We start from the raw sequence: 13804 nt of genomic DNA, 5'->3' as shown, positions 1-13804 counted from the left end.
TACGTTTTGATTCTGAAGCCGGGCACACACTTTCTATCTGTCAAGGCCATTCTGCCCATGCCCGCAACTAGACAAGTTGGAGTCGGCTTCCATCGAAAGGAAAAGGTATGCGCTAATAAGAACAGTGCATTCATTAGTGTAGCAAAACTCAGCTTTAACACCTTAAGTGCTAGCGGTTTTCCCGCTGTGTGCTGGGTTTTCGAAAATCCCGAGTAACATGACGAGCTTAGCTCGTCATGAGTGTACGAGAGGCGTAACTCATGACGAGCTGAGCTTGTCATGAGCATCGAAGTGGTTAAAGAAACATAACAGGCCATTTCTGGGAAATAGTAAAGGATTCGTTTTGATCATGATTCAAAATGGCACCCGAATAATAAATGGTGCAGCGAATGCTAACTTACATAGAGCAATATACTGCTGAACCTGGGTATCAAACATGTTGGATTCAGACCCCAGCACTTGTACTGGGGATGGTGGTATGATTCCATGCAACGGGGGCTCCTCCAGAAAACCCCCAGTACTCCCAATAACAGCCTTCTAGGGTCTGCCAGCACGCTAGTGCTGCTGCCATCCCACAGACACAATTCTGCCCTCCAGTTGCTGACCTGAGCTCTGGCAGGGGAAGGTAGAACAATAGGTTTCTTTTCATAGGGGGGTGTGACCACCTCCCAGACAGGGCTATGGTGGGGTGGGTTGTGGGCACTTGCCAGCACATCCAGACTGCTTTGAAGGGCACATTGGGGGCCTTCCTTGCATACTCTGGGTATAACCAGTTCTGGGAGCCCTTGGCTCCTGCTATGATGGGAAACTGGACAAATTACATGGGAGTATCCTCCCCTCTGTCCAGTTCCTCCTCTGGCAGGGACCCCTGAGTAATCCAAACTCTTTCTTGGCGAATAACTACCTTACCTGTGGGTGGGTCCTCAGATTTATCATGGGGTAAGACTCAAGTGTGAAACCATGTCGCTCTTCTACCATCTGAACACTTAGACTTTGCTGGACTTCGCCTGGAATCAAGACCGCATCACGGAAGACTGCTGCTGCTCCTGGTCTCGCTGTTCTGCAAGTCTTCTTTATTGTCTGCATTTGTGCTTCACCCAGGATCTTCAACAGACCTGTGAGCAATAAGGACTCCCAAAGTAACCTCCCTTTGAGTGAAGGAGTCACTCCCCTGCATCTGCAGGCACTTCAACTAAGCTGATCTCTCTGCTCCTCCTGATGTCCGAAGGACTTTAAAAGGCTCGGCAACACAGGTGGGTGTTCTACAACTCCCTTCAGGGCTAACCTTTACAGTTTTGAGGCCAGTATCCCTCATCTGAACCACAGGGACTGGACTCATGTGAACCACATTGACTTGCCGTTGCTTAGGTTTGTTGGCTTTGCACTCCAAAGATCATTGGGCTACAAGAAGCTCCAGCCTCCATCATTTCTTCCTGCCGAGATCTTTGTCCTCACCACATCCTCTGCACTGTGGGCCTTCATTTTTGGTGATCTGCTCGAGGTCCACTCCTCTTTCGAATCCTGTGCCTTTGTGGATCCTCTCAAGGGTCTTCTCTTGCTTCAGTGGGCTTCCCTTTTTGCTCAGGGCCGGCTCTGACTCTTCTGCACTTGGTGAGTCCCTTAGACCTTGCTGGTCCCAATGTTGCTTCTCCATTTTGTTCCATGTCTGTTGCTGCTGTCAAGGCTTGTTGGTGTTTCCAGCGGACCCCGACCCCATGGTTCTTAACTTCAAATGTGGGCTAGCTCATGAATAGCTCCTGGTCTTCCTCAGCATCACCGGTTCCCTACAGCTATAGCAACAAGGTCACCGTCATGACTCCTGGATCTTCTGTCATCGGTGATTATTGCTCTTCCATGCCTCCTGGTCATCTCTTTGTGGCTTAAAGTCTGTCCCTTCTGCTTGCAGGCTCTTCTCTTCACAAATCCAACCTTGGATTCCACCAGACTCTTGCACAGTGGAATCTTTTCTGAAGTCCTCTATTGTGGTCTACTGTAGTTTCGGATGTCTCATCGGACCTATGCACCCGGCTTCCCTGGTGTAGGTATCCTGGTTCCTGGGGTGACTCTCGAACCTGCTTTCCACAGCGTTTCTTCAGGGTCCACTCGGAAGGGTCCTTCTTTTGCAAAAGTGCTACCTTGACTTTCCAGTTGACTACGCTGTGTTTTTCCACTCTGCACACAGCCTCCATGGGGTTCCTGGGTGCTTATCCTGAGTGGTTCTTTGTGTCCCCAGCTCTTCAGAGTCTCCTGGTCCAAGGCCCAACTTTGTTTGCAGTTTGCATTCCACTTTCTTAGTATATGGTTTGGTCTCCCTCTGAGACCACTCTGCATTGTGCTAACTTACTTGTTTACAATTGGACTATTGTGTTTATTTGTGGTGATATCTCCAGGTAGGAGATATACCAATGTGTTAGTGAGTGTTATATAATAAATAGACACATTTTTATAAATACACTGTCTGGTTCTTTTTCATCTAATCTACACTGTATGATTAGATCTGGTGAAACAAGCTGCATAACACTCCTTCTGGACTAAGCCTGAAGGCTGCTCTCCACAGCTACCACTTAGAGAGCTTTCTATGGCTGTCTAAGACCAGTAAATTCACCATAATGTTTGTCTGGATTAGTGCAAGGTGCTTCAACTAAATAAGTGTGCAATATACACTAAGGCAGCCTCCTACATCGTGGCATATATTCAGCACACTAACAATGTACTGTAATGGCCTATAGTAGTCTTCATCATTATACACGCTAGTGTAGACACACAACGTTATCTACTGGGGGCTTAGCAGTTGCTTAATTCATTTTGTTTAGAGATATGCTACTTTTGTAGGATAGTCTACACAACAAATGAGCAAGAGAGTACTCACGGCACACCATGTTATACTCAACAAGTTCTGCATTTCCGTGAGGAGCTACAGCCAATCACGTATGCTTTCCTTCTTCCCTTCTTTCCTTATAGTTATTTGTTGGATTTTCCACCATAATTAGTAAAACAAGCTTTGTCAAAGGCAATAAATGTGGCTTTTCCTAATGAGCGATTTGCTTTGCCGGTGGTTCTTGCTTTGAATGCTTATAAAAAAAAAAGCATAATGAATGAATCCACCAATCAATCAATGGATCAATAAATATTTTATTGTATGATTGCTTAAAATCCTTACAAGTTTGTGCAATTCAAGATAAAAGCATATAATAAAGTACAGGAAAATTTCAAATCAATTAATACATAATAGCGAAAGGAGGCAGTACATGTTTTCGTTCGTGAAATTAGATGGTTCAGAGCATAAACTTTCAAGATACACATTAACAAATGAGCTTAGTTTGTTCGCCCAACATATAGGGACCAGAATGACCAATGAAATGGGCCAGGTATGTGATAAAGCGCAAGCGAGAGTATTAAATCAATTAATTCATGCTGAAAATTAAAAAACTATAATATTTTTTGTTTTAAGTGCAACTAACTGGATGGCAAATCATAAACATTTCAGATTCAAATTAGCCAATTATTTCAGTTAGATATCCTCGAGGAACCGATGATATGGGTTAAGACTAGATTTATTGAACAGTCGGCTACTCCTTATTAGGGGCTGGGCAGTGGTCAGTAGTTGATCTCTTTTTTCCAGCAACTTGGCCTGTAGCAGTGAGCAGGCTTGATGTATATAGTCCCCAAACTTGCCCTTATCCACCACAGTTTCAGAGTGTATAAGCGGTGTAGGTCCTGTAGTGCCCTGGTGTTAAAAGATTGGCCTTAGTAGGGAGTGGCGGACCTGATGAAGAGCTGGGAATCAAAGTAATATATGAGCCAGTGATTCCTCTCTTTAAGTGCAAAGTCTGCATTGTGTGATGTTTTCAGTTTTCTTTCAGGCTGGGTTCAGTTCTCTAATTAAGAGCAGCACCAATCTTGACCATAGCTTTTGATTTAGGGAGTGTTTTCCCATGGACTGATGATCATGAGGCTTACCTGCCTGATTTATTTGAGATGTTGTTAGGGAACCATGCAAGGTCCTTGCCTGGAGGCTTCAATATCCTGTTCATGTGAGTGAAGGTACCGTTGAATTTTTATTTCCGATTTAATGGCTGTGTAGTTAATAGCATTTGTATCCCAGTTCTCAATGGCCAGCTGCAGCCTTTCCCTTGCAGTTGTGAGATTTATGGACCAAGGGTTAGTTTCTTCTCTGAAGATTGTTTTTTTGACTCACTTCATAGTATTGTCAGGTGCAGCTGTAAAATATTTTTCCAAAGCACCCAAGCGTTCAAGTTTCTGATTGATGAGGCCAAATTCAAACCTAATCAACGAGTTCCTTGTGTAAGAGGACAGTTGGAATAGTTTCTTGTAGCTTGTACACTGGAGCTTTTCAAGATCAGCTGGCAACATGCCAGGGAATACCTGCTGAGAATAATTGACTAAGGAAAGAAGTTTTGCCCAAATCACCGTCATTATAGCTGTAGTCGTTGGACTGTCAAGGGTGTTGTTTAATTTGCAAAGTGTGTATGTCACTATACTTCCTTTGGTCTTCATCATTTGTAGGTGTAGTGTCGCTCTTCCCGTTTCACTCAGCCATGCTACCAGGTAGTGGCAGTTTTGTACACAATCAAGCTTTTGTGTCCCCAGCCACCATCGTCTTGCCCTTTCTTTTGGGCACCATCCGAAGATCACAATTTGTGGGTTTTTTGCATTAGCTACAAGGTTGTTCTTTATATTATACATAGTCAGGACATTGAGGGAATTTTGGAGGCTGGCTTTCGTATGTTCTGAAAGGACAAGATCATGTACATATCCAATTGGGGTCTAATCTCTTGTATTGCGTGATCTCATCTAGCGTATTCCCTTCTTGTGATGTTATGCCACCCTCATTCTGTGATGGCGTGGGCATCTGAGGTGTATTCAAATCTTTGTTCTTGCCTAATCCAAGACAGGTCGTTTGTTGCACAGTTTCATTCAAAAACATTATTTACTGAAGAATGAGTGCAATGTTTTTGAACTGCTTTTCGGTGGTGTTGCGCAATGTTCCCATTGGTGGTATGTGAAAACATTCCTAGGATTATCTGATCTATACAGAAAGTGATGACCATAATGTTGATAGCAATACATTTTTTCAAAGTCTGATATGTCTTTCAACATTTCCTTATTAGAAAAAGCAGCAGATTTTTCTAAATCAGATAAAATATTATTTACAGTTTCATAATCCCAATCATTGCAAAATGTACTTGAGGTAATGATATCACTCAATGAAACTTTAAATAAATGTGGTATTTTTAAAAGTTCAGTTGGGCCTAATATATCGTAATCAACCTTGTCCCACACTATACCGTCAGGTATAGGAACTGCTGTAATGTTCTCTGATGATAGGTCTCTTTTTTCTCGATGTGATGATGGATGCGGTTTCAGAATCACATTCACTTTTTGTGTTGCAGAGCTTTCACAAGATAAGTACCATTTATAAGCATACTAAAGACAGTTACTAAGCCTATCCAGAAAAGAAAGACAAGTATCCTATTAATTACACAGATTTCTATCCAAGGTGATACTAGGTAAGTCTTTTTTCAGAAAGTTCAGAAAATCTTTAAATCTCTGTAGATTAGTTTTTTGGGCTGGCATCGTTTCAGGTTCCCTTGGATCCAAATAAAACATATCAATTTCAATTAAAAAGCCAGATGTGGTTCGGTAATTGTTTGGTAATTCTGCAGGTTTTGTGGAAACTGTAGCTTGGTCTTTTTGGGGCATGTTGACGTAGATATCTATGTTTGGTCAAATTGAAATTTTTCTTTCATTTGAGTTCTGATTTTGAACTTCAGTTTCAAGAGGAATGAGTTCCATGCCTTGTTCCATAGTCCATCATTCCGTGATGATCATAAAATGGGATGAGTCTTTCTGTTTGAACTTCTTGTATAGTGGCAAGAGGAGGGTGTCTGATACTCCAGAGTCCACGCAGCCTACTACTCAGTATTGGTCACACAGTGTGGTTTGATTAGATCTCCTTTTTATCAGCAAGAGGCGGCAGAAGTATTGTTCTTGTTCCTTCAACTGCCAGGACAGGTACAGGCTTTCTATATGATGGCCCAAATTCCTTTATGTCCCCTATCTAATCTCTGACTAAGTCCCCGACTTTAGGGATCCAGACAGGTCTTGCAGTGACAGACTTGAATTCCCCAGTGGCAGTCCGTTTCACCTGGACATTACTTTGTAGTACCCTGGATTCATTTAGATCCTGTAAAACAACTAAACTTTTATGGATTTCAAAAGGTTTTTCATCCGCCACTGGGCCTTCACAATCAAGATCAGGTACCCAGTTTCTTTTCCCAAACAGGCCCTCATAAGGAGTGACACCCTCTAGAGAAGTTTTTGGCTGGTTATTTAATGCCCTTTGAACTCCATATAGAAGTGTTATCCAACTTCTACCCAAGCCTAATACTCTAGCTGTTAAAGATTGCTTTAAGTCCCGGTTTTTCGTCTCCACAGCCAAATTTCCTTCTGGATGCTACAGAGAGGAGTACCGCAATGCTACACCTTAATCTCCCATGGCCTCCTTGTACGCCCGAGAGTTAAACGCTGGGCCGCGGGGCCGCGGGGCCGCGGTCAGAATATAATGTGCTTATTGCGTATGTCGGTATTACTCTATCCCTCACTCCAGGAATCTAAGCAAATGAAACATTGTTGGCCTCTAATGTATAAGAGTACTTGAGTGGGAATCTTTTCGGTACTGCTGATTTATTGCGTGTAGCAATAATCGCAACCATAATCTTACCATCTATTCTCATTTTTTAATGAGCGATTGCAGCTGCGTAAGCCGTGCCTACAGCCCCCTTTGCGGCTTTGTCAGCCAATTGATTCCCTTCAACGTGAAAGCCATCCCGTTGAAGAATCAATGTGTGTATCAACTCCGCTTTCTGTTTCCTTAGCGTTTTGTGCTTAATTGTGCCACCTTTTGCATCTTGATACCCATTCTGTCCACAGTGATGGAAATATTCAATTTATGGCTATACACAGTAAAAGGAATCACACACTATTAGTGTGGGAAATTCTCAATCCGTATTTACCAGTGCCAGTAAAAGTGCTTTAAATTCTGCCAGCTGAGCCATGCAGTATCCCAGAGACTGGGTTTTTCTACAACTCGGATGAAACTTTCCATCCAGTTTAGGAGTAGTAAAGTTAGGATTCCTAACTTAAGGACCCCTAAATGCCTGCCGTCTGTAAATACAGAAAGTCTTAAAGTTAGGATTTTTCTCAGTTTAGGAGTCCTAACTCTATTACTCCTAAACTGAGAAAAATCCTAGCTTTAAGACTTTTGGTTTTCACAGAAGGCATTTAGGAGTCCTAAAATTAGGGCTCCTAACTGCTGTGAATACTGAAATGAGTAAGTGCCTTCTGTGAATACCAAAATGAGTAAGTGCCTTCTGTGAATACCAAAATGGTAGTAGGTTTAGGAATTTGTCTTAAGTTAGTTCTGTGAATCGGGCCCATTGTATCCATCTTGGATGTAAGGCTTTAGCATTGGGAATGCTTGCTTTTGTTGCATCTTCAAGGACTGGAACTGGGGTAAGGACTATTATATGCTTCCCTTGAGCCAGTGCTCATTCTCTCACTGCAGCAGTCTGTATTGCTGTCAGAATCTCTTCTGTTGATGCAAAGTGCATCTAAGCATTTGTGTACAAATGTGATTTGTATGCTATTAGTACTGTTTCACCTTCATTATATGTTAGGTAGGTGTACCCTGATTGACCTGCAACTATACGGATCTGTAAGTGTATTGAAGCTTTCATATCAGTTTGCTGGGAACAAAGGATATCAGTGGGTTTCTGTGTCCATTGTCTAACTGAAAAGTTAGGTTTTATTAAATCGTAGAAAGTTTTACTCTTTCTGTGTAATCCAAACTGTACGTTCTGCCAAAATTCAGGAATCCAAGGATTGATTGTAAATGTTTTATAGATTTTGGAGGTTGGAGCAGCAAACATTTTTCTAAAAAGTTAGCTGCTAGGTTTTTTCATTCACTTGAAAGCTCATATCCTAGAAAAAGGACATTAAGGTGTGCTATCTTCGATTTTTTAAAGTTGAATTTGTAACCCTCAGAGGCAAATCCCAAAATTATCGTATTCACTCTGTTCAAGTGTTCCTCCAGGCGCCGGGAAACCCTTTGTGGGTATCTGTGCGCCTTACAAATGCAAAACATAAAATAAAATAATAAAATCTTCCGTTAGATAACTATCATCCACATAGGACAATACCTCTTCATCCAGATATTGAAGTAATTCAGTTACTCTGTCTGAAAAAAATCTGGGCTGTTTTATACCCCTAGGGAGTCAACAAAGTTGTTGTTGGGAGCCTAACGCAGAGAATGCTGTTAGTTACCTCCTCTTAGGAGCTATATTCTGGCAGACAAATCCATTTGTGATATCAAGTGTGGTTTTGTATTTTTTCCGCACAATGTTATTCATTAATGCAGCACTGTGTGAATTTTGTGCTACAAATGTCTTAGTGCAAGTGTTCAAATGTCTGTAATCTAAAACTAAACAATATGAATTGTCCGGTTTTGATATGGGAAACAAAGGGTAATTCATTTGAGACGTTTAAGTTTCAATCACCCCTTGTTATTCAAGAAGCTTTATTTGATAATGTTGGAGTATTTTTTGGTGGAATAATATGGTGAGTAGAATCCTCATCCCATCCAACATGGTTTTTGTATAATGCCGGAGCTAGGTCTACCGCCCACTCCTGTGTATATATATATATATATATTTTTTTTTTAGATATCTGGGAACAGGGTCAGAAAATGCTGGTAAAATCACTGTTTCTCCTCTAGGGCAATCCATGACGAATGCTGGCGGCTATTCTTGTTCAGCTAACAATATGTCATAGCCAAACGCCAGGTTCTACCAAAAAAGTCCTCTAACTGTCCTGCACTTGTCCCTATCCATTTGGAGAGTTATTTCATACAAATTATGAGGGAAACTTAGCCTAGTATCAGGTGTTTCCACAGTGATATAATCATTCAAGTCCGCTGTCACCAGAAATTCCATCAGGTTCAGGCGAGCTATTGTTACTTCTGCCGCACTGTCTAGCATTGTCAGAGTCCATTTCCAGTTCAGCAGTCGTCGAGTCCTCAGAATTCTGGGCATGTCTGATCTTTACACCTGCTACCTTTTTCTTTTTAAACTGTGGATTTTGTTTTGGGTAACTTCTTTTTTGGAAGTGTATTCTTGAGCGTGCTACTTGTCCCTGGACTTTGTACATTCTTCTTGTCTGTCTAACCTTACTTCCTTCACAGAGTTTTTCATTAAACCCTGAAAGGAATGAGAGGAACATGTATTAGTATCCTGATGCCTGTCAGGTTTTTCTAATATTGTCCTTATTCCTACGGTTATACTTCCTTTTGGAGGGCTCCTGTGGAGGAGATCTAAGTCTGGATTAAGGTCTGCTTTCTTTAGCTTTTTGTTTCTTGTCCCACTTCTTTTTTGAGGAAGTAGGTGTCTGCTTGAAGGTCTCCTTTTTGGGACTACCCATCAGTTGTGGCTCCAATGCTTTTCAACCCAAACTGTCCCTGCCTAATTCTGTATACGCAGTTTCAATTATTTTAGGTAGTTTGTGCTCCAGTTGTAAAGCATTGAAATCTCTTAGACATTGGCGTATAGCCACTGATGCTGCCTCCCCTTCAATATTTGTTAATATTATAGCTGATACCTGGACATAATTACCTAGTAATTTCATCCCTAATTTCAGAGCAGGCTATGCTCAGTACTCATTTTTAATTCATCCTAATACATCTGGTATTACTGTTAATGATGGGATACAATGAGTTCTGGTACATATGGCAGTGAATACTGTACCCCAAGAGGTACAATCATCTATCTGTGGTGTTATCCCATGGGCAAGAAGATTATCAGCATTCTGTTTTTCATATGGGCTAGTATTCGGAAATACTGTTTCTAGCAGTGTTATTTTCTGAGATACCTAAAATGGCATTTGTTAATGTTTTGCGGGCATTTTACCCATTACTGAGTGTAACGTTTATGGTGTTATTTTAGTTGCTGTACCTTGAACTGGAGTTATATTTGTTGTAACCATTGCTGACTGAAATGTAAGTGTCCTCATGACAAACTGTGTCATGTTTCTGAAAAGTTTTATTAATTCTTTGTGTAGTATCAATAAGTCTTCTCCTGGCATTGTTTTGATTTCAGGGTGTGAAGTGTAGGCCGCTAATATTGGCCATGTTGCACCTTCTCTTCCAAGCGGACTGAGTTTTACTCTACTTCTTTTATGGGGGGGGGGGACCTTTAAACTAGTATAAGTGTTCCTGGTATGTAAGCTGAACTTCAATGTCCTCATATGGACAATATTCCGCTGGTGGTTCAGCTTCTGTGTAGAAATGAAATGTTTTTATTCTTGCATTTGCTGGTATGAATATAACCCACGAATAAAATACCTCTGTACTGCATCATTTGGGTGCCTCAATCACGAAAGCAACTGCACTACCCCTAGGTGTTCGAATATGCACAAGCAGTTTCAGGGTGACTGCATTTCTAACATTTTCTGCAATGTGAATTGCATCTGCATCTTCCTCATCTGCTGAGAGATTTAGTTCTTGCACAACTCTACCCCCTCCCTCAGTCATTGTTTTAAAAAGGAAGGAAGAACTATTCAACGGAACTCAGATAAGGTGTTTATGAATAATTTTAGGAATTCTGTGTCCTTCAAGCTTGAGAAACCAGCAGCCAATAAATAGGATGTTTAGCCTACACAGCTGTGGCGGAGTGTTGCCCAGCCCTTCAAGACGTCTCTGGTGTTTTGTGAATAGGGATTTCAGAGAACAGCACGACTTAACTACTCAGATTCTACTGTTAAATAAGTACCCATCCCACGTTGGTGCCATGTTGTGTAGTTCCTATAATATTTTTACAAGATCTGCGAGTTTTAGACAACATACACTGTAGGATTGGTGCCGGACTGATTCTGCACGCCCCCACCGAGTATGTTGGCCTTTTGTACCAACTAGCTTACAGTGCCACTAGAATCTCCTCTTACCAAGGAGAGATTAGTTCTTTGCAACCATCGAACATGACAACCCGGATCCCTCAGGACCGTGGAAACAAAATACTACTTTTCGCTCAGTCAGTTGTGCTTACTTAGTCTGTCTCAGAGATATACACAGAATAAACAGGCTGGGCGTTTTCAATAAGTATATATTGAAAAGTTGTTTTTCTGGTGTAGAATAGATGAGCTGCAACAACTGTTAGACAGTATAAGATATAAATGATTAGTAGTACTAAAAAGGTAAAGGGATGGTATAGCTCTACCATCTTACAATGAACATGAATATATACGAGTATATAAAACACATGATAAAAAGACACCCGAGAGGAGGTTTAACAACATACATCACCCAGCAGTATAGATGGCAAGCGGAAGAAGTAGATACTGGGATAAACTGGCTACAAGCAATAAAACTCACAGAGAGACTGGACTCAAATTTTCGCATTCATAATCTATTAGTGCTTAATGTCTACATACATCCGGAAAAGAAACAGAAAATTGAAAAACTGATAACACTAATGACCTTAATCCAGGCACTACAAAGCTCTCATGAATTACATTCCATGATCATCTCAGGAGATTTTAATAGCAACTTAACAAAAGACGACAATATAACTAAAGATCTCGGAGACCTGGGCCTTTCAATTTTGAATAGGAATGAAAATGGAGACAGAGTTATACCGATAACCTTCTTAACCGCATCGCTGCTGTGGTTATTTTTCCGCTGTGCGGCAAAATTCAAACACCAATGTTACATGACGAGCTCAGCTTGTCATCAGCACACGACCACCGCGGCTGATGACGAGCTGAGCTCATCATTAGCAGCGAAGCGGTAAAGCGGTATTCGGAAGTCATCAATAGATTTCACAATAATGAGCAATAACCTGACACCGATAGTAAGATCGTTCTTCGTTGGGCAATGCACAGAAAGCGATCATTTCCCATTAATCACCAAAATAAAAATCTTGGCCCAAAAAACAAAAAATTAAATACCATCATTCAGTATACTGTAAAAGTCAATCTAGGTAACTGAAATGAGGTGGAAAGGATATAAAACCAACAATTGACAAATTAAAAAAAGAATTACTCAGACTCACATTGGAAGAAAAAGAAAACCCTATAAAAACATGGGAATATCTATGTGAGGCCCTAACCAGAAACACCCCAACCATATAACAGAATGATGGAGGAATCAATACCAGGAAGAGGCCATGGTACAGCATTACCCTGAGGGAGGAAAAAAGGAAAATCACACGCGAAGTTTGGAAGCAGGTAATAAAGATGAAAAATGGAAAAGAACCGGATAAGGCGAAATTGGAAGTCATGCGAAAAAGATATAGGATCCTGTTGAGTAATGCAAAAAAATCATACCAAAAAGAAATCTGGACAAAACTATTAATTGCCGGTAAATACAAAAATGGCCGGACATTTTGGGGTATTATTAATAAACTACCTAAGACAGGAGGCAGGCATTGGAGAAAGCAAGTGGATCCAGCATGTCAAAAACATGTTTATTGACAGGGAGGATGGACAAAAGGGGCATTGTGAAATAGAGTGTGAAATTTGTTCCAGAAACTCCGAACACATGGAAAATATCCTTGGAACACGGAAAATTCCAAAGGAAGATATGAGGAAGCCATTTTTGGTCTGCGAAAATTGGAAAAAAGAGAACACTGGCAACAGGCCCATTATAATATCAGAAAAAGCAGAATATACAGTACCAGCCCCAAACATCCTCGTAACAACTAAACAGCTTAAAGGAATAATAAAACGTCTAAAAAAAGAGGGTGCAGCAGGTCCCAATGGGCTCACAAACACCATTTTTAAATATTCCCCCGAGTTCTGGGCAGAATACTTAACACCTCTTTTTAATTTAATTTACAGATATAACAAACTGCCCAAGTCCTGGAACGGTAGCATAATACACCCCATTTTCAAGCAAGGCGACCATAATGAGCCGGGGAACACTAGGCTGATATAGCTGATGGACGTGGAGGCGAAACTATATGGGTCATGCTTACTGTCACACCTTTAAGACTGGATGGAAGACAAAAAGATAATACCAATATTCCAACCGGGTTTCCGGCCAAGGATGGGTACACTAACAAATCTGATAACCCTAGCTCTCCTGAAGGAAAAAGCAGAAACAAAGAAGACCAGATTGTATGCATGTTTTATAGACCTGCGAGCTGCTTTTGACAGGGTGAATCGAACCCGATTATGGGAAAAATTACGATCATGGGGACTTCCGAAGAACCTACTGGAGGCAATAATAAGCCTGTATAGTGATACCTGGGCACGAGTTAAATTGGGAGACGGTAGCAGTATTACGGCCAATATTCGCACACAACAGGGCCTAAAACAAGGCTGTGTCTTGGCCCCCAGCTTATTTAATCTGTACATGGCAGATATCGTCAGTCACATGCAGGTCGGGGAAGGTCACTCACCGTACCTGTCAAAAACCCCAATCCCCTTCCTGCAGTATGCTGACGACATTGTGTTCCTGAGTCAAACCCCAATAGGCCTCCAAAGGATGATCAACAATCTGGTAACCTACTTGGATCACAAAAGTTTGAAACTAAATAAAGACAAAACCAAAGTGGTCCTTATTGTTGACACGAAAAAACCAACATTTAAATGGTACGTAAACAGTACCCCAATAAAGGAGGAAGTATCATACAAGTACCTAGGTCTGAAACTGGGGCGAGGCCCAACGAACAAGGAACACAAAATACATCTAAAGGCAAAAGCACATTCCTTGATCTACGCATACCGGCAA

This window comes from Lissotriton vulgaris, chromosome 8, assembly GCF_964263255.1.
Source record: "Lissotriton vulgaris chromosome 8, aLisVul1.2, whole genome shotgun sequence".
NCBI classification, from domain to species: Eukaryota; Metazoa; Chordata; class Amphibia; order Caudata; family Salamandridae; genus Lissotriton; species Lissotriton vulgaris.
This window is presented reverse-complemented; position numbering follows the sequence as displayed.